Source organism: Rhinoderma darwinii, chromosome 5 (genome assembly GCF_050947455.1).
Source record: "Rhinoderma darwinii isolate aRhiDar2 chromosome 5, aRhiDar2.hap1, whole genome shotgun sequence".
NCBI lineage: Eukaryota > Metazoa > Chordata > Amphibia > Anura > Rhinodermatidae > Rhinoderma > Rhinoderma darwinii.
In genome coordinates this window covers 127755650-127781922 of record NC_134691.1, presented here as the reverse complement: position 1 = coordinate 127781922, position 26273 = coordinate 127755650, and the positions used below count along the sequence as shown (strand labels likewise).

Here is a 26273-nt window from a genome sequence, read left to right as displayed (position 1 = left end):
TTTTCTGCTGCAGAACCTTCTGTATCTGCGACTTCTCTAAAAGCATTCAGCGTCGGAGTAGAAGATCAGGAGCTAGCGGGGCAGTCACGTGGCCAACTCTTTCTCAGGAGGAGTGGTAGAACCCTTCAAATCATCATTTTTTGCCATTATTACAAGTAGTAATGAAAAATATAATTCCACGACAGGTGTGCGAACTACTATTAGGGCACGTTTTAACTAAAACAGCGGCCGTCCCACGGACCTATGTAATTCAATGTGGCTGTTCACACACATCCGTCCTTTTCGCGCATCACGCATCCCTCCATAGACTCTCAACTATGGTGGATGCGTGTCATCGCGTCCCGCAACGCTCAGCACGGATGCACCTCGGACGTGAAAAACTGCAGTTTTTCATGTCCGAGATGCGCAGCGCTCGTGTGAATCAGGCCTTACAGAGGATAAAACTATTTTAGAAGATGCAGTTTGTGAGTAATTTCAAGGGTAGGTATTCCAAACAGTAATAACCCTAGTGCGCTGTACACCGTGTATCGTTGCATCCATGAATAAGTACAAAAGACAATTGTTATTTGATTTATAATCAGCCTAAGGCCTTATTCACACGAACGTGTCCGTTTTGCGCGCGTTAAAAAACGCAGCATTTTTCCTGCATTGCAGTTCCGTGTGGCGTCCGTGTACGGTGCGTGTCTGCGTTTTTTGCACGCGTATGTCATCCGTATGTCATGCGTTTTTTCCGTCAGCAAAAACAACTGAAGGAGGCGTTTTTCTTTTTCTCATCATTTCTTTAGCAATTGTTGCGTGAATCACGGACAGCACACGGATGTGTGTCCATGTGCTGTCCGTGATTTTCACGCACCCATTGACTTCAATGGGTGCGTGATACGTAAAAAAAGCACAAGTATAGGACATGCAGTGAGTTTCAAGCAGCGGATACACACTGCGTGAAAAACACAATGTCTGAATGGCCCCATTGAATTGCATAGGTCTGTGTGATGTCCGTTTTTTTAACGCGCGTAACACGGATGTAAAATACGCTCGTGTGAATAAGGCCTAAGAAGTGTAACCGAATTATGGCTAAAAACTGTATTCATGGACATATCCAGTGGTTGAACATATATACTTAACAAAAACATTTGAAAAGTATTTGCAGCTGACAAAATGAATATAATAAAGCAGTTTGGAACTGTTTAAGTGCCACTGTGAAACGAGATGCTTCAATTGAGGGACCAAAAAGACCTTACAAAATTGCCGAGAAAACAGGTGTTATGGTGACATCTGGTGGCAAGATTAAAATATTACAATATTACTTTGGTAAACATTGAAATCTACCTAAATATAACTATAAAAATTATAGCCAACAATGTTAATGCACCAAGAATTTTAGGCAATTAAAAAAAATAATAATAATAATAATGATGATATATGCTAACAAATAAATATTTGTATAAAGCAAGATTGAATCAATGCAATTGAATTGAATAACAGCTTTCATTGTTGGAGTACAGTTTTGCTATTCTATTTTGTCTAGAGGTGCAATGCCAGACACAGCCTGTATTCAGCATTTAGAAACATTAGGGGGAATAATAAAAAATAATGCTTTTATTTATTACTACAAAAATAAATTCATATGAAATTTAGGTTCTGTTCACATTTGTGCCGTATTCAGTGTCGGATCCATCAAGTTCCATCGTGTCGTTTTTGACTGGAAGAATAATGCTGCATGAAGTACTATTCTACCCATCATATCTGACAGAACCTGCAACAGAGACTCCAAACCTAGCCTCCGACCCAGATGTGAACAGAGCTTTATAAAAAAAAAACGTTATAACCAGTTTGTAACATTTAGGGTAATGTTCATACGGCTATTTTCGGGCGTTTTTCGGGATGTAAACGGATGCAAAATCTGAAGCAGACCGCCTCCAAACATCTGGCCATTGATTTCAATGGGAAAAACGGCGTTCTGCTCCGACAGGTCGTTTTTTTTATGCGGCCGTTTTTCAAAACGGCTGCAAAAAAGAAGTGCAGGTCACTTCTTGGGACGTTTTTGGAGTTGTTTTTCATAGACTCTATTGAAAACAGCTCAAAAAACGGCCATAAAAAAACGCAGCGAAAATCGCGAGTGGCTTAAAAACGCCTGAAAAACAGCTCATTTTTGGTTAAGCGTGTGAACATACCCTAATGCAGCTACCAAATATTTCCCCACAAACCGTTAGGTCTCATTCAGAAGTGCGTATTGTACCCAAGTTTAACAGCCCATTTTCTGCATGCATCACCTAGACCCATAGTGCTGTAGGTGTAACATAGAGAGCACAGAGAGGGGCCCAGGTGTAACATAGAGAGCACGGACCGTTAAACACGGGTGTAACACGTCTGTCCGAAAGAGGCCTTAGTAATGCCATTTTACCTAGCATCAATGGGACCGGAGAGACAGATTATCAGTTATTCAGGATTATCAGACGGTCATAGACAAGTAATATATATATATATAACTCACTTGTAATATTAGAGAAACTTCTGAAAGAAAGCCAAAACTAAATGTTAAAGGGGTTTTCCAGCCAGTAAAAATTGATGGCCTATCCTCAGGTTAGGGCATCAATAGATGATGGGTCAGGGTCCGAATCCTGGCATCCCCGCAGATCAACTGTTTTGAAGGATGTCTTGTTCGAGTGCTGCTTCCTCTTCATTGATTTCAATGGGAGGCGGAGGCATTTATTTGCGGGAAAAGGAAAAGGGACATGCCCTATCTTCGGGCGTTTACGCCTCTGACCTCCAATTGACATTAATGGGAGGCAGAGAAAGCGTATTTTGCCCGCTGCGCTCAATGGTTGCGAGCGGAAAACGCTGCAAAAAGCGGCTTGCAGGCAGAACAAAATCTGCCTCAAAATTCCAAACGGAATTTTGACGCAGATTTTCCTCCTGCAAAAAACTGTGTGAACCCAGCCTAAAAAGAAGCGACATTCCCTATCTTGAGGCGTTTTCCACCTGAAAAACCCCATTGAAATCAATGGGAGACGGAAATAAACGCGTTTTTTGACGTGTTATTTTTCCGCAATTTTCGGCAATAAACGCTCGCCGTTATTCTATCTTTCTGTTGAAGAGATAGCTAAAAGACAAAAAAAAGCCTAAAAAAACGGGTAAAAACGCGTCAAAAATCACGTGTGGTGCAAAACCACTTAAAAAAACCCGGAGCTGATTTTTCCAGGCAGAAAACAGTGTGTAAACAACATGCAACATATCGCTACAACATTTTTTTAATGGGAGGAATGCCCTAGTTGATCTCTCTTTTTAGTCTTCTGCTTCTGGCACTATGAAATCCCACGATATAGTGCAGTTCTGTGCTAGATTATCCAATTTGTTTTATTATTAAATGCCACTAAATATATCTGTTACATTTTATATTGATAGAATTTTTTTTTTTTCGTAAAGGCAATGTACACCTTTGATGGGCATTTTTTAATAAATAGGTCAGTGAGTATGGCGTAACCTTTTAATTAGTCTTTATTAAAAATTTGTTTTACTATTTTAGATACAGCTGCTCTGTATTCTCTATACAGAGCAGCTGTATGTTGCAATAAGGCCCCATGCACACGAAAGTGCTTTTGCGGCGGCAATTCCCCCGAAAATCCACGGGAGAATTGCGGTCCCATTCATTTCTATGGGGCCATGCACACGACCGTAGTTTTTACGGTCTGTGCGTGGCCGGGGAGCCCGCACCGCAGAAAGAACGGACCTGTCTTATTACGGCTGTCTTCTGCCGTCCAGGCTCATTGAAAATAATGGCCGCGGCCATGTGAATGTCCCGCGATTTGCGGGCGGCTCGCGGCTGACAGTCCGCAGCCGGCCGGCCGACCCGAAAATCACGGCCGTGCACATGGCTACGGTCGTGTGCATGAGGCCTTAATCCTGATCCCGACAGGTCCGCGGGACTCACGGGTTCAGTGACATCGGGTCCTGCGTCTCTATCACATCTAAGTTCATGACTTAGAAGTGAACGATTACAGGTGGATCTTTGTGAAAGGGAGTAAAATGTGTTTAACCTCCTAAGGACACGGCCAATTTTGGCCTTGAGGACAGAACAATTTTTTTATATTTCCCTCTTTGTATCCAGACGCTCATAACGTTCTAATTTTTTGTCCGACGTAGCTGTAGGAGATTTTGTTTTTTGCGGGACGAGTTGTACTTGATGTAGGCACAATTTTTTGGTACATTTACATTATCGTTTAATTTATATACATTTTTATTTTGGCAAAAATGTAGAAAAAAAAAAAAGCTGTTCCGCTGCAGTTTTCTTTCTTTTTTTTTTTTTACACCATACACCGATCATATATAACATTATTCATTTATTGTACAGGTTGTTACGGACGTGGCGATACCAAATATGCGTATATTATTTAATGTTTTAGGACTTATATTTTGAAACGTTTATTTATTGTAAAAAAAATGTATTTCTTTTTTTTTTTTTTTAGTTAACAAAACTTTTTTTTTTTTTATCCCATAGAGGGATTCTTCATTTTGATTTTTGAACTTTAATGTACTGGCATCTATTATATAACCAAGAAGGACATGGTGCCCGAAGCTCACATAGAGCTCCGTCTACATAGAGCTCCGCCCACAGCCCAACCGCCAGTTAGCTCCGCCCACAGACAGAAGACTGTGGAAGATGTGAGTGATTAGTGGCATAGCTATAATGTCGCCATCTCCCTCCCATACACGATACATACTTACCTATCCCCGTTCCCCCGCCAGGTGGAGGATCCTTCTCCTCCTCCAGGCTGTGTGACGTGAGTGACTCGGTGCAGACAGGCGCGATAACATCACATCGCGCCTGTCTTCGCCGAGCCGCTCACAGCACACTAAGCACAATGCAGAGGAGGTAAAGGATCCTCCACCCGTCGTGTGAACGGGGATAGGTAAGTATGTATGTTATTATTTTTCGATTTGATCCGTACATATGGGGGCATTATACTGTTTATGGTAGGGAGGGGGCATTATACTGTGTATGGGAGGGAGGGGGGCATTATACTGTGTATGGGAGGGAGGGGGGCATTATACGGTGTATGGGAGGGAGGGGGGCATTATACTGTGGGGGCACCTATGGGGAGCATTATGCTGTGTGGGGGCAGCTATGGGGAGCATTATGTTGTGTGGGGGAAGCTATGGGGGGCATTATACTGTGTGGGGGCAGTTATGAGGGGCATTATACTGTGGGGGCCCCTATGGGGAGCATTATGCTGTGTGGGGGCAGCTATGGGGAGCATTATGTTGTGTGGGGGAAGCTATGGGGGGCATTATACTGTGGGGGCAGCTATGAGGGGCATTATACTGTGAGAGGAGCTTATATGGGGGGCATTATACTGTGGGAAAAGCTGATATAAGGGGCATTATACTGTGTGGGGGCGTCTATGGGGGCATTATACTGTGTGGCGGCAGCTATGGGGAGCATTATACTGTGTGGGGGCAGCTATGGGGGTATTATACGGTGTGGGGGCATTTATATATATTAACAGACCACTGCATTCCTTTTGCTAGCAAACCCGTGTAATGAGTTTTCTATACTAGTATATCTATATGCCAGCACATTAGCCTGATTGTACACCGGCAGTTCTTAGGGCATACCCAAGTACGTCCTAACAACAGGAAATATGGTCAGACAGCCCTGGGGTCCTTCAATGGACCCTGGGCTGTCTGCCCGTACCAGGTATAGCCATTGATCACGTCACAGGGATCCTGTGTCGGCAACCAGTTAAGCTATTCCATTTTGTATGAAGAATCCATTTTATATGTTGAAGAATTATCTGTTCTCTGGGAGGCAAAATGTATGATAGGATTGTCTGAACACTCCCTTGTTTACCATTCCTTGTTATGAGAAATGAGACGGACGTCTCATACTGTCGGATAACTCATTTACTTACCGTTCTGTGTTTTGAGAAATAGACCTGGTAACGTTGTGGTGATGTGGCAGCTGTAGGACTCTTATGAGAACCTCATCTTACTTGTGATTGGTTGAGCCCGACCAACTCCCCATTGTATGTGATTGGCTGAGCTAAAGCCTACTCCCCTTTTTGTGAGATACTATTGTAACCACATTTTAACAATAAACCAGAGAAGTATTTTGGGTATACACAGCATGACTGTGTCTGTTACTTCCCTCCCTACCAACACAAACTGAGGGACCACACTCAGTGGACACACTATCGGACCGCGGAAATTAGGTTACTTTATCAGTACAATTGTTTCACTCTGTCCAAGCTGTAATCCCTGAACGACGTCAAAAACCTTTACATGTATGTTAAAAGTCCTCTCAACCGTCCATTCAGTACGGTGCAACCCAGGGGTGTGACGTGGACACGTGCATGTCGAAGACAAGTCTGAGGAGCAGACTGGTGCAAATGAGAATGGAATGATACATGTGGGAAATCTCTTCTCAATGTTAGGAAAGCAAAAAGGATAGCAAAGCTTACAAATTGAGCAGGTATTGCACGGCTGACGGACTGAGAGAAAAGATGGCCACAGTATAAGATTGATTTTAGATCTATACTGCATGCTCTCTCACTCCTAACAGCTGTACTGGGGACATTTTGTGTATCTACTAAACTAGAACATGCAGGACCCGCTATCACTGAACACGTCAGATCCGCGGGACTGACGGATTCAGGTCAAAACTAAAGATACAGCTGCTCTATATACAGAATACAGAGCAGCTGTATCTCAAAAAGTAAAATGTATTTTTAATAAAGACTATGTCACGAACAAATACACGGTAAACAGTGAGGTCCCTGTTCGTCCCTACCTACTTGTACGACCCGACCTAAACGACAGCGCACAACTGGGCGGCATTCCCTATACTAGTACAAGTGAAACTCACAAACAGATAAGACAGAGACAGTACGAAATAATAAAGGGTAACCTGGGAAGTACATGGAAGGAGAGGCAGGGCAATTGTGCCATGGACAAGTCCGGGCGCAAAAGGCGGAGTCAGGCAGTGGGAGAGTGCGTAAAAACAAAAAATCAGAAGGCAAAGAAAAGTCAGGAGTCCAGCCGGGCTCAGGGGTCACAAAGGAGTCAAAATGCAAGTCGCTCAGGGGAGTCTGAAACAAGGGAAAGCACCAGGCTAGGTAACTCTATTTACAGGCAAAGGCCTACTACCCCCAGGCTAAACTAAATAAGAAGCTCAGGAACATCAGCCAGGCTTTGATTGGCCTGACGCTCCTGATCTCCTATTGGCTGCAGACTGCCTCAGTCTGCCAGGCCGGGCGACGCCCAGGCGAGTAACTCTTGATGTCCTGGAGACCGAGGGAGCCGCAGGAAGAGAGTACGTGACACACTATTTATAAAGTTACACCAAACACACTGAGTGAACCGTTAATAAAAATAAAAAAATGACCCTCAAAGGTGTACATAGCCTTTAACTTCATATTATTTCACTGCACTATGACTATATAAAACCAGATATATATGGGTCTATTCGCTGACTATCAAACAAAACTGCAGCACCCTGCTCTATGTTCACATCTGCGTTCTGTATTCTGTTCTGCTCCATCAGAGGAGCAGAATAAGGAAATAATTGGAAGCACCGGTTACTTTGCACCATGGACACCACTTGTGGCCAACGGAACCCATTGACTTTAATGGGTTCCGTCAGTTTTATGTCGGGGTGTCCGTAGTTTTACTGAAAACAATAGTATGCGTTTCCGGTATTTTCAGTTAAATCTGCAATGGAGGCCCATAACGGAGCCCCCAACGCAGATGTGAACTATGCCTCATTCACAAATATAATTTCAATCCTCTTGGTGCCGTTTTTAGGGTGCTGATGAATAAGGCCCGCAAACAATAGCCATAAAAACACATATGGATGGTTATATTTTTGTCAACAAGACAAAAAAGTAAATAAGTATCTAGAACAGAAATCTTTCTCATTTATTCATCCGGTGTACATATATACATAAATAAATAACTTATTTTTTGGTAACCTTCGATAATCCTCAGCATATCCTAGAACAGTTAGAGTACACATTTATCAATGAGTCAGAGATTCCAATAGAAAAAAGCAAAAGCGTGGGTTAATAATTGTTGGCTTTATTGCGTCTCTACATACATCTCAAATGAATAAAATGATCAGCCTCTTGTGAAACACAGAAGAAAAGGATACCATTGACAGATGTAACAGCAGTGACAACAGGTTGGAAACATGACAATTGATGAAAGAGGGAGATTAGAGTAAAATATTTCAGATTTTCTAATATTAAGCCTTAAGCAGTTGGATTTCATCCAAGAGATGGAGAAAGACTGAGATAAATCGTGAACAACTGAAGTAGAAGAAGAAAATGATGAGTGGAGTTAAACATTATCCGCATACAAATCACAATGTAGTATTTGATTAAATATGTCTAGGATGAAAACACGGGCAGTACAAATCAAGGTGGTCCACTTTAGGGAAGGAGCAAAAAAGAATTCATTCTGCTGTTAAAGGACACAATCTGAAGTTTAATGTGAATCCCTAATTATAGTTTTGTCCTATTGTCATGCGTAAACCTAATGCAGGAGGGGGCAAATGTTTCTGGTTCACAAGCTAATTTTTGTCGAGTTTTAGACAAATGATCTACCCACCATCCTCTACTCCAGGAGCAAAAGTAGGGATAAGTAATGCGTTGTGCACATGACTAGAAAGGGCATTATGAGGCAAGAATTTAAGGTTTTCTGTATCACCCTATTATTGACCCCAATGTCCCTGTGAGACTTTACGAGAATGCCGTAGCAGTGTCTGTCTGGCCTCAGTTGTCCGGGTGTGTCACCGCCTGGTATTTGTTGTCTCTGTGTGAGTCCCTTAGACATTTTTGCTGCGGCAGCAGGTTACAGCTAATGCAGTACCTGAGTCAGGCATGGTAATCCACCTCCGGTTGCATAGGACTATGTCTCGAGGCAGCCAAGGGTTATACTCTGCTCACATCTTATTTTAGCCTTCCGTCTGAACTATACACCGAGAGCACTGTATTTCCTAACATTTACCTCTGACAAAAGTTTACACTCATGCCAATATATGGGCAAACAATATCGTACATCGTCCAAAGACTTGTATGATAAAAAATAAAAAAAACACATTGTGCACGATATACGTTTTGCTTTTTGTTTTTGTGGACTGCCTCTGTATTGTAAATAGCAGCGGATTGGACTTTTTCTGTTATATCAAGTCCAGAGTCAGCGCAGCCGTCTACCAGGACATTTTCGAGGACTTCATGCTTCCCTCTGCTGACAAGGTTTATGGACATGCTGATTTCATTTTCCAGCAGGACTTGGCACTTGTCCACACTGCCAAAAGTACCAATACCTGATGTAATAACCACAGTATCTTCAAACTCGCCTGACCTAAACCCCATAGAGAATCTATGGGGTATTGTCAAGAGGAAGATGAGAGACACCAGACCAAACAATGCAGGTGAGCTGAAGGGCGCTATCAAAGCAACCTGGGCTTCCATAACACCTCAGCAGTGCCACAGGCTGATCGCCTCCATGCCACGCCGCATTGATAACACCTCAGCAGTGCCATAGGCTGATCGCCTCCATGCCACGCCGCATTGATAACACCTCTGCAGTGCCACAGGCTGATCGCCTCCATGCCACGCTGCATTGATGCAGTTTTTCATGTAAAAGGAGCCCCGACCAACTATTGAGGCCATATACTGTACATACTTTTCAGTAGGTCTACATTTCGGTATTAAAAGTCATTTTTGAAATTGGGCTTGTATAATATTCTTATTTTCTGAGAGACTAAATTTTGGGTTTTCATTAACTGTTAGCCATAATCATCAACATTAAAAGAAAAAAATGCTGGAAATAGATCACTCGGTGTGTAATGAATCTATATAATATAGGAGTTTCACTTTCTGAATTGAATTACTGAAATAAATAATGCACCATGAGCATTTCTGCCGTAAAAATACTAACATTCAGGCCTCATGCACACGAACGTAAAAACGCCCGTAATTATGGCCCGTAATTACTGGCCCATAGACTTCTATTGGCCACGGGTATCTTCCCGTATGCTTACGGGAAGGTGCCCGTGCCGTTGAAAAATACGGAACATGTCCTATTTCAGGCCGTAATAACGGCACGGGCAGACCCATAGAAGTCTATGGGGCTCCCGTAATTACGGGTGGCTACATGTGTGCACCCGTAATTACGGTAGCGTTGCTAGGCGACGTCAGGGGATAGACACTGTTCAGGGTGCTTAAAGAGTAAACTGATCGGCAGTAACTCTTTCAGCACCCGGGACAGTGACTGCCGCTGGAGTTAATAGTATTATAAGTTAACTTACCTGCTTCTCGCTCCAGTCCGGCTTCCCGGGATGACGTTTCATCCCATGTGACCGCTGCAGCCAATCACAGGCTGCAGCGGTCACATGGACTGCCGCGTTATCCAGGGAGGTCGGACTGGATGTCAAAAGAGGGACGCCGTCACCAAGACAGCCATACGTATGAACTTCTTTTACTTACAATCGCTGAGGAAACTCTGCCCGAAAGGGCTACCCCTTCTCTCTTTCCAGCACTGATAGAGAGAAGGGGCTGCCGATTAGGGCAGAGAAAACGGGTCCGTAAATACGGGTGGAATACTTGTGACACCGGACCCGTATTTACAGGGGACGGGTCCGTAAATACTGGTGGAATACAGGTCGAATACGTGTGACAAAGGACCCGTATTTACGGGAGGAAAAAAATACCTATTTGCTGCAGGTTTTACCTCCAATAGGGAGGACCCGCAACAGCAGTGATTTCCCTGCATAAATTGAAATGCTGCGGATAAAAAAAAACGCACCGCAGGTCAATTTATGAAGATTTTTTCTGCAGTATGTGGATGAGATTGGTTTAAATCTCATTCACTTTGCTGCTACTGTAATACGCTGCGTTTTTTCCGCAATGAAATACGTTGTGGAAAATCTGCAGTGTTTACGCGGTTTGTGTCCCTATCCTAAATCTATAAAAGGGACAAGAGGAGGATAACAGCTCACAGATCCCCCTTCCTCTCCAAGCACATCTCCTGCTGCCAACCTGTTCTTCGTACAGTTTAAAATGAGAGCTGCAAGTACAGTATTTGCAGCTCTCACTTCAACATTCTCTTGCTTAAAGGAACAGTGTCACCACAAAATTATTAAAATTTTTAATATGTTAAAGATGTTAGTGCTTTATTAAAATCGTTTGGATTAATTTGTGTGTTACTTTTTTTTATTTTTACACTTTTTCTTCCCTATGCCATTTTTTTTTCCATTTCTGTATGTGTCGATTAACGACACATACAGACATGGAATACGGCAGCTCCAGTCCCATAGGGACTGCGAACGGGGCCCGTTCCATCCACTATCATGTACGCCGCTGTGTGGGAACGGCGCATGCGCCGCTCCCACACAGTTCAATTTGATATGCGCGCCGTCCGGCGCCATTTTCCTGTGGACCGGAAGTCGCCGGCCGGACAGTAATATTACTACTTCCGGTCGCGGCTTCCGGACTTGTGCACATGGAGCAGCGGCAGCAGACGGAGCGGATGGACCGGAGGGAGCGGCGGCGACTGGAGCAGGTAAGGGATTTCTATGTATGTTTGTGTTTCAGTGTGTGTTTACTAGTGTATGTAAACCTTCTACACTGTGTGTTAGCTCAAAAAATGTCGACACACAGTGTAGGAGGTTAGACCGTTCAAACCCCTCGTTTCTCCCGGCACTAGCCAGGATAAAGGAGGGGGGGATTCTGAGAGCTCACTAGAGCGAGGGATTTTTACCCAATTTTGCAGCATAAAGCAATGTGGTTGCTTTACCACATGCAATGCTGCAATTTTGGGAATGGCTCCATCTAGTGACCAGCAATGGAAAAGATTATAAATTATAATCCAATTTATAATATTTTCTGACTCGTGAAAAAAAAAAAAAAAAAAAATAGAACAATGTCTAATCACCTACACACTAATTGTTTAACTAAAAAAAAAAAAACATGTTTTGCTGGCAACACATTCCCTTTAAAGAGACTCTGTCACCAGCATTATAAGTGCCCTATATCCTACATAAGGAGATCGGCGCTATAATGTAGGTCACAGTAATGCTTTTTATTTAGAAAAACAATCTATTTTTACCACGTTATTAGCGATTTTAGCTTTTTGCTAATTACTTTCTTAATTGACAACTGGGCGTGTTTTTACTTTTGACCAATAAAAAAGTGATCAACAAAATCGCATGTACCCCAAAATGGTACCAATGAAAATTACAGATTGTCCAGCAACAAATAAGACCTCATGCAGCTCCGGTGGTGAAAAAATAAAAAAGTTCCGGCTCCCAGATTATAGCGATGCAAAATGTGCAGAGCGTTCCAAAAGCGAATAAGATCGGGCGCCATTTATAAGTGCGACACTGGCCACATATCTGCGGATTATTTATTTACCCCATTATTATACCCTCTTATTATGCCTTGATGTACTCTGCCCAGCTTACATATGCCCCCACATTATAAACTGAAATACCAGCAAAACGCCAGAGCTACTACCAAGCTAAATCTGTGCTCCAAAAGCCAAATGGCGCTCCCTCCCTTCTGAGCCCTACAGCATGCCCAAACAGCCGTTTACATCCACCGATATGGCATCGCCATACCCGGGAGAACCCGGTTAATATCTTATGAGGTATTTGTGGCACAAACTGGGCACAACATATAGTGCACTAAAATGGCAAATTGTAATTTTCACTCTGCACCATCCGCTGCGCATTAAACCCTTCGCACACCATGACTTAATAGCATGTCATGGTGTGTGGGGGGTGATATATGGAGCGTCTCACGCGCTGAGCCCGCGCCATACGCTGCGGGTGTCAGCTGACACCCGGGACTAACGGACAGAAATAGCGATCACGCTTTTACAGGAGCATGTAAAAATTACAATATACTGCAATACATGAGTATTGCAGTATATTCTACCAGTGATCTAACGATCGCTGGTTCAAGTCTCCTAGGGGGGACTAATAAAATATGTAAAAACAAAAGTAAATAGTTATTATTAGTGGAAAAATTAAATAAATATTTAAAGTCCAAAAAGAAACCCTTTTCACATTTTTTCTCTGAAGTAATGTAAAAAAAAAAAAAAAAAATACACACAATTGGTATCACTGCGTCCGTAAAAGTCCAAGCTATTACAATATACCATTATTAAACTCGCACGGTGAAAGCCGTGAAAAATAAAGAATTTTAAACTGCAAAATCACAGTTTTTTGGTCACCTTCGCTCTACAAAAAAAATGTAATAAAAAGTGCTCAAAAAATCTTATGTAGAAAAAAATAGTACCAATAAAAACAACAGCTCGTCCCGCGAAAAATAAGCCCTCACACCACTCTATTGACGGAAAAATAAAAAAGTTGTGGCCCTCGGAAAGCGGGGAGGAAAAACGAAAAATAAAAAGCAAAGCTTGGATCAGTTCGAAAAGGGTTAATTACTTTCTAATGAAAAAAACATTTATGACCACATGTGGGGTACAGCCGTACTCGGGAGAAATTGCTTTACAAATGTTGGGGTGCATTTTCTCCTTTATCCTTTGTGAAATTGAAAAAATTCAACATTTTAGTAGAAATAATGTTGATATTAATTTTCACGGCCTAATTCTAATAAATTCTGCAAAAGACGTGTGGGGCCTAAATGCTCACTATACCCCTAGATAGATTCCTTAAATGGTGTTGTTTCCCAAATGGGGTTACTTTTGGGAAGCTTCCACTGTTTTGGTCTCTCGGGGGATTTGCAAATTCGACATAACACCCAAATTACCTATTCCAGCTAAATTTGAGCTCCAAAAGCCAAATAGTGCTCCTTCCCTTCTAAGCCCCGGTGTGGGTCCAAACAGCAGTTTATTACCACATATGGGGTATTTACATAATCAGGAGAAATTGTTTTACAAATATTGGGGTGCTTTTTCTCCTTTATTCCTTGTAAAAATTAAAAAGGTCTAAGTTCTTATAGAAAAAAAGTAGATTTTTACCTTTACAGACTAATTCCAATGAATTCAGCAAAACAACTGTGGGGTGAAAATGCTAGCTTTAGCCCTAGAAAAATTCCTTGAGGGGTGTAGTTTCCAAAATGGGGTCACTATTGGGGGGGGTTTCCATCCCTCCAGTGCATTGCAAACGCGGCACGGCACTGAAAACTATTCCAGCAAAATCAGAAATCCAAATGGTGCTCCTTATCTTCTGAGGCCTGCTGTGGGTCCAAACAGCAGTTTATTACCATATATGGGGTATTGCTATAATCGGAAGAAATTGCTTTACATATGTTGGGGTGTTTTTTCCCCTTTATTTCTTGTAAAAATTTAAAATTTCTCTAAGTTTTTTCACAAAAAAAGTAGATTTTCATCTTCACAAACTAATTCAAATAAATTTAGCAAAAAAACTGTGGCCTCAAAATGCTAACTATACCCATAGATAAATTCCTTGAGGGGTATAGTTTCCAAAATGGGGTCACTTTTGGGGGGTCTTTACTGTTTTGGTACCACAAGACCTATTCAAACCTGACATGGTGCCTAAAATATATTCTAAAAAAAGGAGGCCCCAAAATCCACTAGGTGCTCCTTTGCTTCTGAGGCCTGTGTTTCAGTCCATTACCGCACTAGGACGATATGTGGGCTATTTCTAAAAACTGCAGAATCTGGGCAATAAATATTGAGTTGCATTTCTTGGGTAAAACCTTCTGTGGTACAGAAAAAATGTATTACAAATGAATTTTCGAAAAATAAAAAATGAAATTTGTAAATTTCACCTCTACTTTGCTTTAATTCCTGTGAAACGCCTAAAGGGTTAAAACACTTTCTGAATGCTGTTTTGAATACTTTGAGGGGTGCAGTTTTCAAAATTGGGTGATTTATGGGGACTTTCTAATATATAGGACCCTCAAAGCCACTTCAGAACTGAACTGGTCCCTGAAAAAATAGGCTTTTGAAATTTTCTTGAAAATATGAGAAATTGCTGCTAAAGTTCTAAGCCTTGTAACATCCTAGAAAAAGAAAAGAATGTTCAAAAAACGATGCAAACAAAGTAGACCTATGGGAAATATAATCTAGTAAGTATTTTGTGTGGTATTACTATCTGTTTTACAAGTAGATACATTTAAATTTAGAAAAATGAAAATTTTTGCTAATTTTCTCTAAATCTTGGTGTTTTTTACAAATAAATATTGAATTTATCGACCAAATTTTTCCCCTAACATAAAGTACAATATGTCACAAGAAAACAATCTCAGAATCACTTGGATAGGCAAAATCATTCCGGGGTTATTACCACATAAAGGGACACGTCAGATTTGAAAAATCGGCTTCGTCCTGAAGGCCAAAACAGGCTCAGTCCTGAAGGGGTTAAAGGACAGGTGTAGCGAAAAAAATAATTTTTATATAAATTTGCTTTTAGTGTGTTATTAAAATACATTTTATTTATTTGTGTTTTTGTGTTGTACTTTTTTTTCTTTCTTTTACTTCTCTATGGGGGCTGCCATTTTTTTTTTCATCTCTGTATGTGTCGATTAACGACACATACAGAGATGGAATACGGCACATACATCCCCATACCGTGTTTCCCCGATAGTAAGACACCCCCGATTGTAAGACGTATCGGGGGTTTCAGGGGGGTCGGCTAATATAAGCCGTACCCCGAAAGTAAGACATATGTCTTACTTTCGGGGAAACACGGGGGTATTGCCGCCTCCTGCCCACTTCCGCGCCGCCCCCTCTCCATATGTCACCGCGCCGTCCCCTGCACTTGCTCCTGCTGCAACTGCCGGAATCGAAGCGCGCGCCGATTCCGGCAGTTTAACCCATTAAATACCGCTGTCAATAGTGACAGCGGCATTTAATGTGTTTGACAGAGGGGGGAGCTCCCTCTGTCACCCGATCGGCGCCCCCGCAAACAAATCGCGGGTCGCCGTCGGGTTTCCATGACAGCCGGGGGTCTAACAAAGACCCCCAGGTCTGCCTTCAGCATCTGCCTGTTAGGCGATGCCGGAGGCATGACCTAATAGGTTGCCTGTCAGTTTTACACTGACAGGCAATAATGCTTCGGTATACTAAGTATACCAAAGCATTATATATGCGATCGGCACATCGCATAGTGAAGTCCCCTGGTGGGACTAAAAAAAAAAAATGTAAAACAGTTAAATAAAGTTTGTGAAAAAAAAAAAAAAAAAAATTCGACAATTTTTTTACAATATAAGACATACCCCGAAAGTAAGACATAGTCGGGCTTTTGGGGATAAAAAGAAAGTAAGACACTGTCTTACTTTCGGGGAAACACGGTAGAGAATGCGAACGGGAGCCGTTCCATTCACTATAGTGTACGCCGTCTGTGTGGGAACGAAAGGAAGGTCTTCGGCCGAGCGACATCCGGCGTCATGTTCATGTGGACTGGAAGCCTCGGCCGGACAGAAAGATGACTGCTTCCAGTCGCGGCTTCCAGACATATGTTCAGAAGCAAGGACTAGGAGCGGAGGCGGCAGGAGCAGGTAAGTTATGTTTGTGTATGTTCGTGTTTTACTGTGTGATTACCACTGTATGCTAGCCTACTACACTGTGAATTCGCTCAAAGAATGGCGGCACACAGTGTAGGAGGTTTGAACATTCAACCCCCTCCTTTCTCCTGGCACTAGCCAGGATAAAGGAGGGGGATTGTTTGAGCACACTAGAGCGAGTGTGTCTTCTCAAATGTTGCAGCATAAAGCAATGTGGTTGCTTTACCACATGCCAATGCTGCAATTTGGGGAATTGCTCCCTCTAGTGACCAGCCCATGGAAATGTTATAAATTAGAATCTAATTTATAATATTTCCTGACTTGTCAAAAAATTACAAAAATTAGTACAATGTGTAATCATGTATATACTGTTTAACTTAAAAAAAAATAATAATTTCTAGCGACACATTCCCTTTAAGCCATACTGTATAAGATTACTGTCTGCTGGACCCTGTATCTAAGCCTACCTTGTGGTAGGCTTAGATACAGGGTCCAACAAACAGTATTACACATGCACATGGGCCCTGTATCTAAGCCTACCATACTTGTTAGGATGTGTTCACATCAACGTTGACCTTCCGTTGAGGGGTTCCATCGGTGGTTTCCGTCGGGTAACCCTTCAACGGAAAGGCAAACTAAAACCTCAGCTTCCGTTTCCCTCACCATTGTTCTCAATGGTGACAGAAAGGTTGATAAAGGTTTCCGTTTGTCACCGTTGTGACAGGGTTCCGTTGTTCTTGACCCAACCATTAGTTCAGTCGACTGGCACATGCTGATAGACTTCTACCCAAAAAGACTGAATGCGATCATAAAGTGAAAGGGTAATTCAACAAAGTATTAGTTTAAGGGTGTGCATATTTATGCAACCACATTATTTTTGTGCTTTATTTTTATTTTTCCACTCTTGTAACAGGACAAAAACCTGGCATTTTAACAGGGATGTGTAGACTTTTTATATCCGCTGTATATATATATATTCCTTCTCTCCACGCACATTAGGGGTTCTTATGGCGTAGTGGGCAGTCAGGAGTTTAGGATATATATGTTTTGCATGATCATTTTAAAGCCGACTTGGCAGCAAATTTATATTTCAAAATTCGAATATGGAGGAAAATAAATATTGTATTACCATTTATCAACATACAATGTAAACCAATAAGAATAAAGGGAAATGTATCAACTAAATTAGATCTGATTACACATAATGAATTAATAAGGCAATAATGGTTTTATTGCAAATAATGAAAAATCAACTATGTATAACACCTTGTAAAATGGAAGATATGTCAATTGTGATTACAAAACCGGTGATTATGTGTACGATACATAACTTTTTTATACGGATATCATTTGTTTTGCTTCATTATCTTAAAGCTCAGAGGACTCATTGGGTCACATACACACTGTTCAATATGAACAGGAAATTACAAATCTTTGATTATGCTCCATGGGTAAAATGGATAATGCCATTTTAAAGAGGCTCTGTCACCAGTTTATAACTGCCCTATCTTCTACCTAATCTAATAGGCGCTTTAATGTAGATAAGTGATGTGTTGTTTTTTTTTTTTTAAACTTTTATTTTTTACAAAGTTATGAGCATTTTAACCCCTATCCGCACGAGGAAGTAACTGTACGTCGTTGCGGGAGGTTACTTCCCGCACGACGACGTACAGTTACTGAGTTTTTCCCGGTGCACACTGTCGGCGACAGTGTGCACCGGGAACCGGGAGGTCAGCTGTCGCCGACAGCTGACACTCCACTCTCGCCGACCAGCGGTCCTTTGCCGCTGATTTCGGCGAATTAACCCCTTCAATTCGGCGATCGGTTGCAATCGCTGAATTTTGGGGGTTTCTAACATATCGGCAGACCCCGGTCCGAAATCGCGGGGTTTGCCGATAGTTCGTATGGCAAACGGAAGCCAAACAATGGCTTCCGTGTCTGCCACGGACGGAAGCCCATCAGGACCAACCTTCGGCTGGTCCTGATAGGCTTCCTGTCAGAGTGACAGGAAGTCACTGTCGTTCCCGATGCACACTGTCGGCGACAAGGTGTGTATCGGGAACTTGGAGATCAGCTGTCCCCAACAGCTGACACTCCAGTGTTGCCGATCAGCGGCTCATCGCCGCTGATTTTGGCAATTTACCCGTTACATGCGGGGCTCGATTGCGATCTCCGCATGTAGGGGGTTTGTAGCACATCAGCAGCCCCCATGCAATCGTGGGGGGCTGCTGATGCTTGTGATGGCATCCGGAGGCCAGGAAACGGCCTCCGGGTCTGCCATGTATGGAAGTCTATGAGGACCAGCCGTCAGAGTGACCGTGACGTCACACTGACAGTTGGAATACATTACACTACCTAGGTAGTGTAATGTACTCTAGCAGCGATCAGAGCTGCAGGTCAAAAAAATAAAGTGTAAAAAGTAAAAAAAAAAGTTAATAAAAATGTTTTATAAAAGTGTAAAAATACGTTTTTGTTTTCCTATAATAAGTCATTTATTATGGGGAAAAAATTAAATCGTTAAAAAAAAAAGTACACATATTTGGTATCACCGTGTTCGTAACGACCCAAACTATGAAACTATAATGTTAATATATTTTCCGCACGGTGAACGCCGCAAACAAAATAAACGGGAAACTATGTCAACATTGCTATTTTTTTGTCACCATCCCTCCCAAGATATAGAATAAAAAGTGATCAAAAAGTTGCATTTACCCCAAAATAGTACCAATAAAAACTACAACCCGTCCCGCAAAAAACAAGATCTCTCACAGCTTTTTTGACGAAAAAATAAAAAAGTTACGGCTCAGAATAGCGTGTCTCAGAAAATAAATTATTTTATAGAAACGTAATTTTATTGTGCAAACGCTGAAAAACGTAAAAAAAAAACTATACAGATATGGTATCACCGTAATCGTACCGACCCGCAGAATAAAGTAAAATGGAATTTATTGCGCACGGTGAGCGCTGTAAGAAATAAAGAATTTAAAGCGGCAAAATCGTTGTTTTTTGGTGACCTTAGTTCTAAAAAAGATCCTGTGGGGTCAAAATGCTCACTTATACCCTTAGAAAAATTCCTTGAGGGGTGTAGTTTCCAAAATAGGGTCACTTTTGTGGGGGGTTTCCACTGTTTTGGTCCCTCCGGGGCGTTGCAAACCCGACATGGCACTGAAAACCAATCCAGCAAAATCTGCGCTCCAAAATCCAAAAGGCGCTCCTTCCCTCCTGAGCCCTGCTGTGGGTCCAAACATCAGTTTACGACCACATATGGGGGTAATCGGGAGAAATTGCTTTACAAATGTTGGGATGCTTTTTCTCCTTTATTCCTTGTAAAAACGAAAAAATTCTATGTTTCCACAGAAAAATAGGTGATTTTCATCTTCACAGACTAATTCCACTAAATTCTGCAAAAAAACTGTGGGGTCAAAATGCTAACTATAAACCCTAGAAAAATGCCTTGAGGGGTGTAGTTTCCAAAATGGGGTCACTTTTGGGGGGTTTCGACTGTTTTGGTACCACAAGACCTCTACAAACCTGACATGGTGCCTAAAATATATTCCTAAAAAAAGGAGGCCCAAAAATCCACTGGGTGCTCCTTTGCTTCCGAGACCTGTGTTTCAGTTCATTAGGACACTAGGGCCACATGTTGGATATTTCTAAAATCTGCAGCATCTGGGCAATAAATATTGAGTTGCGTTTCCCTGGTAAAACCTTCTGTGTTACAGATTTTATTTTTTTTTATTACAAATGAATTTCGGCAAAAAAAATGAAATGTGTAAATTTCACCTCTACTTTGCCTTAATTCCTGTGAAACGCCTAAAGGGTTAAAATACTTTCTGAATGTGGTTTTGAATACCTTGAGGGGTGCAGTTTTCAAAATGGGGTGATTTATGGGGACTTTATAATATAGAAGGCCCTCAAAGCCACTTCAGAACTGAACTGGTCCCTGAAAAAATGGCCTATTGACATTTTCTTGAATATATGAGAAATTGCTGCTAAAGTTCTAAGCCTTGTAACGTCCTAGAAAAATAAAAGTATGTGAAAAAAAATGATGCAAACATAAAGTAGACATATGGGAAATGTTAACAAGTAACTATTTTGTGTGATATTAGTATCTGTTTTACAAGCAAACACATTTAAATTTTGAAAAATTGTAATTTTTACTAAAATTTGACGTTTTTCACAAATAAATATTGAATTTATCTTCCAAATTTTTTCACTAACATAAAGTACAATATGTCACGAGAAAACAATCTCAGAATAGCTTTGATAGGTAAAAGCATTCCGGAGTTATTACCACATAAAGTGACATATGTCAGATTTGAAAAAATCATCTGTGTCCACAAGGCCAAAACAGGCTGTGTACTAAAGGGGTTAAGTGTTATGCAAATTTGTCCTTAATGCCCAAGTGGGCGTAGTAAAGAGAAGTGTATGACGCCGAACAATCAACATCATACACTACTCTTCAGTCATGCCCAGCTTAATCCACAGCACAGCGTGATCTCACTCCCGTAGTTCCTTCACACAAGTGACGGGAGAATGACCGGACATAGCTTCCAGCCTGGAATAACCTGGAGCTACAATGGTGCTATTTACAGGAAGGGGGTGCAATTTAGGGGGGGTAGTGGTGCTGCTTTCTGCAGGCGGGGTGGCGCAGCAGTCTGCAGGCGGGGATGGCGCAGCAGTCTGCATGGGGGGATGGCGCAGCAGTCTGCAAGGGGGGATGGCGCAGCAGTCTGAATGGGGGGGATGGCGCAGCAGTCTGCATGGGGGGGATGGCGCAGCAGTCTGCATGGGGGGGATGGCGCAGCAGTCTGCATGGGGGGATGGCGCAGCAGTCTGCATGGGGGGATGGCGCAGCAGTCTGCATGGGGGGATGGCGCAGCAGTCTGCATGGGGGGATGGCGCAGCAGTCTGCATGGGGGGATGGCGCAGCAGTCTGCATGGGGGGGATGGCACAGCAGTCTGCATGGGGGGGATGGCACAGCAGTCTGCATGGGGGGGGATGGCGCAGCAGTCTGCATGGGGGGGATGGCGCAGCAGTCTGCATGGGGGGATGGCGCTGTCTACATGGCCACTGTGGCATTACATGGGCACTACCTACAGGGGACACTGGCGCTATCTACCTGGGCACTATGTGGGGCACTATCTACAGTGGTAACTGTGGCATTATTTATGTACATGGGCACTGTGGTGTTTTCAGGTGGCTGGGACAAAAAAAAATTAACAAATAAAATTCATCCATTTTTTTAACGTCCATGAAAAACGGATGGCAAATAGCAGTGAAAAATGGTCAGACAGCCAGGAAATAGATTAAAATTCTAAGACACATTGATGCAAAACAGCCATGAAAAACCGACACTTGATCAGTTAAGTGTCCTTTTTTTCCACATCGTGTGAATATAGCCTTATAGTCCTCTTCACTCTCCGCTTGTTATAGAGCAGTACAGTCATTATATATATATATATATATATATATATATATATATATACACATACATATACACACACACACACAACTAAAAATATATATAAAAGATTACAAAAAAAATCTCTTTTTCACATTTTTTGTGATTTGTCTTCTCATAATAAAAATGTAAAACATGGAATTAATTAAACTAATCTAGAAAATGAAAGCCTCATACGTCTTGTAAAAATCAAAAACAAAGTAAAAATAGTTGTAATATTCAAAGTGGTTGCAAAGATATATATCGTTTAAAGAAGTGAATATCAGAACTTGAAAATTTGACCTGGACAGAGGGGCTTCAATGACCCTTGGTCATGAAAGTGTTAAAGTTTTTAGTACAGTACAAAAAAATGTAAAATATTAAGTTCAGAAAACCCTTCTTTTCCATCTAAAGTAAAGTTAAAAAAAATTAACAAAATTTGTATCGCTGCGCCCGTAAAAGTCTGAACTATTACCACATAACATTATTTAACTTGCACGGTGAATGCCGTAAACAAATAATGTAAAACGCCAGAAACGCTGCTTTTTGGTTACCTTAGCGCTAATAACAATTTAATTTAGAAAAATCGTATATAACAAAAATGGTCACCAATAAAACTACAGCTCAGCCCACAAAAAATAAGCCCCCAACGAAAAAATAAAAAAAAGTTATGGCTTTCAGAATGCGGTGAAATAAAACATTTTTAGTTAAACAAATAGTAATTTCTTTGTAAAAGTAATAAAATATATAAATTTGGTATCACCGTAATAGTATTGAACAGCAGAATAAAGATGATTTGACGTTTTTAATCGCACGGTGAAAGACGCAAAAACGAAGCACCATAAAAAATGAAGGAATCCGTTTTTTCCAATTACACACCACAAAGAAAAAATGTTTCAGTTTGCCAGTACATTATATAGTACATGAAATAGTGCCAATAGAAACTACGACTCAAGCAAAAAAATAAGCCCTGACACCACTCCATCGATTGATAAATAAAAAAGCTATGTTGGAAGGTGGGGAGTGAAAAACGAAAAAGGGTTTGAAGGTTATATACACCTTTGAAAACCTGTCTTTTTTTATTTTTTTTAAAACTAAAAATGTATATCAGTGTGTTTGGTACAACTTTGTAGTTACATTTTATTAAAAAATATTTTTACATTTTGAGATACAGTTGCTTTGTATCCTGTATACAGAGCAGCTGTATCTTGTGCTGAGACCTGCATCCGTTAGATCAGCGGGACTGACGGGTTCAGTGACAGCAGGTCCTGCGTGCCTCTGACATGAATGATCGCTATCTAAATTATGAATTTAGATGTGATCGGTAACAGCTCGAGACCCGCTGTCACTGAACCCGTCAGTGCCGCTGACATGACGGATTCAGGTCTCAGCACAAGATACAGCTGTTCTGTATACAGGATACAAAGCAGCTGTATCTCAAAACGCAATCTTTAAAACAAGAAAAGTTGTAATTACATAGTTGCACCAATCACACTGATGAGCAATTTTATTTTAAAACAAAAACTTTTCAAAGGTGTATATAGCCTTTAAAGAAATGTTTCCTATCTTATAAAGGGAAGGAATATCGCTAGGATATGCCATCACTTCATGATCGGTGGAGGTCGGACATCGGAGACTAACACCGATCCTGAAAACAAAGGGGCAGCAGCACGGATTTTGCGCGGTGTTCCCTTATTCGTCTTCCCTACACTGCAGTGCTCCCAGCGGGAGGGGTGGGGCGGTGTTGCAGTTCTCTGAACAGCGAGTGGTCAGGGCGTCACCGTGCACGAAAAACTCAGTGAAGGGGGCGCAGCGCTAGATCAGAGCTACATTCTCGAGATCAGTGGATGTCCCAGAGGTCGGACCCACACCGATCATAGAGTGACGGCATTTCCTAGCGCTATAAGATGGGAACAGCACTTTAATAATGCTAAAATCTTTATCAGATACAGGAACATCTTTCAAAATAAAAACATTTGGTGAAATGTTATTTATATATTTGGTGAATGTCTATTTTATAAGCAATATGTCAGCAGACAGAAATAAATCATGATACACATAGACTTCCATACTAACACACATACAACTATCTCCACAGGCTCATTGTGCGCCGTCATACACGTCCAGGCGGACACGCAGCCGTTTATATACGTATATCACCACAGCTATTAGTTCCTGCGTGTTATTTTGCTGGCCGGACGCTGATTGTAAATAAAGAGCACGGCTTGATAACATAACACGTAGGTTTATAAGTGACAGGTGTGACGTCAGGTGGGCACAGCCAGGGTCCCGGTGCCACACAAGACTAAGGTGACGGTAAATGGGCGTGAATAAGGATCATCACTTTGGCCAATCAGAAGTTACACACCATCGGCAGCCGTACAGGACAAAACGACGGCGGCGTAGAGGCCCAAAAAGCCCTCAGCAAGCAGCGGTCCTACACAAAGTGAATGCAAAACAATCTCCGCTACTAAAGCCATCATAATGGCAACAATAGCAGCCCGGTTACACCCCACCATTTGGTGGCAGGTCCAAGCCCCGGCGACAAAACACACTCACCGGTTCTGTGAAAATGTTGTGCGTTCGCCCACGATGATCTTAGACACCAGTGGCCTGCCGTAGACACGGGGCGCGATTACGTCACAGCTTCAGTGAAACGCGAAACGCGAGGGGGCGGGACAGCTCAGTCATGTGACAACTCTGTTTGGGCGCGCTCGATAAAAGGAAAACCCCGGGCTTGTGAGCTGCTGAGCTGTGTGGCCGCAGACGTGCAGTGTGTATGCCGCGGCGGGTTTCAGGTTTTGTGCCTGGTTCTTGCACGCTTATTCAGCGGTTTGGCGTTGGGTTAGGTGGCTCTAGAGACACCGGTTTCTTCCCATGGGAGGAGAATTACCCATACTGTTTTCTAGGGAATGGAATCCTGACTAATCACATCTTAGCACCCTAGTATAAGAGAAAGAGGCTCTCATACTCCATGTTGGCCATATGTTTCCGGACAGATAGCCGGTGATCATACTTTCTCCACATAAGGAGAGTTGTAGTTCTTCTGATGCATTTCCTGCTCTCTAGGTCCTAGAATCTAATTTCCTTGTGACCTTCAGCCGCTTCCTCGCTGTTTCCGTAACAGTTTTTCTTCCTGCTCCCACGTTCTTTTGTACCCAATTTTAAATTCGCATCTTCCCCTTTTTTTTTTGAGCCGTATCTATTCCGTGCCATTCCCTCACTGCAGTCTTTTTCAGTAAGCCAGTATTAACCCCTTCCCGACATTTGACGTATGGATACGTCATGGAAAGCTAGTGCTTCCTGCATTTTTCTGTATCCATACGCCAAATGCTTGCCACCGGCTCAGAAGGTGAGTCAGTGCCACCGTCAGCGGATGTAATGGCGGGGACCGGAATTAGCTTCGATAGCCACCATTAACCCCTTAAATGCAGTGCTGAAACGCGATCGCTGCATTTAAGGTGTTTGTAGCTCATCGGAACCCCAGCAATGAAATTCCCGGTGGCTGCAATGGCAACCGGAGACCTAAAACTGGCCTCCCGATCTGCCTAGCACGGAAAACTTCCAGCCCCTGCCCGGCGGCGGAGCCTGAACGAGTTCCGTGGGCGATGAGCCGGCGTTATCAGCGGTGGATGTCCACCTGTAACGGCAGGAACCAGAGCTGGTTCCGATCCCTGCCATTAACGCCTTCGATGCAGTGATCGCTGCATCTTAGCGGTTGCTAGCAGATCGCCAGCCCTGACAGGCAATCAGGACTGGCGACTGCTGCTATGGCAACAGGAGACACAATGGCCTCCTGCTCTGCCATTACGGAAGCCGATTAGGCCTCACCGGGAGGCGAAGCCTAATCGGCTTGCTGTCAAAGAATAACTGACAGATCTAATACATTGCACTATTAGAAAAAAAAACATCAGACAGTTGGACCTTCAAGTCCCCTAGTGGGACTTGAAAAAGAGTGAAAAAAATAAGTTTGAAAACATAATAAAATTTTCAAAAAATAAAATAGAATCACCCCGTTCAGTTATCAAGTTCTTTATTATTGAAAAAATATAATAAACCATACATATTTTGTATCGCCACGACCGTAATGACCTGAGGTATAAAAATATAATATTATTTATTGCACGCGGTGAACAGCGTAAAAAAAAACGATACCACAATTTCTGTTTTTTGGTCACTTTGCCCTACAAATATTGGAATAAAAAGTGATCAAAAAGTCGCACGTATCCAAAAGTGGTACCTATAAAAACTATAGCTCGTCTTGCAAAAAAACAAGCCCTCATATAGCTCCGTCGAGGAGAAAAAGTTAAAACTTTATTCTCCTTACAACATG

At 42.2% G+C, this 26273-nt stretch overlaps 1 protein-coding gene across 2 annotated transcripts in view; it reads right to left on the bottom strand.

Moving 5' to 3' along the window:
- The window catches only part of ZNF407 (zinc finger protein 407), a 499483-nt gene extending 474901 nt beyond the window's left edge, over positions 1-24582 (bottom strand). For both annotated transcript variants that reach the window (XM_075826495.1, XM_075826496.1), the window contains exon 1: positions 24500-24582. The gene's annotated coding sequence lies outside the window, so the exon portion shown is untranslated. The remainder of the gene's footprint in view (positions 1-24499) is intronic.
- Between the last annotated feature and the right edge of the window lie 1691 nt (positions 24583-26273).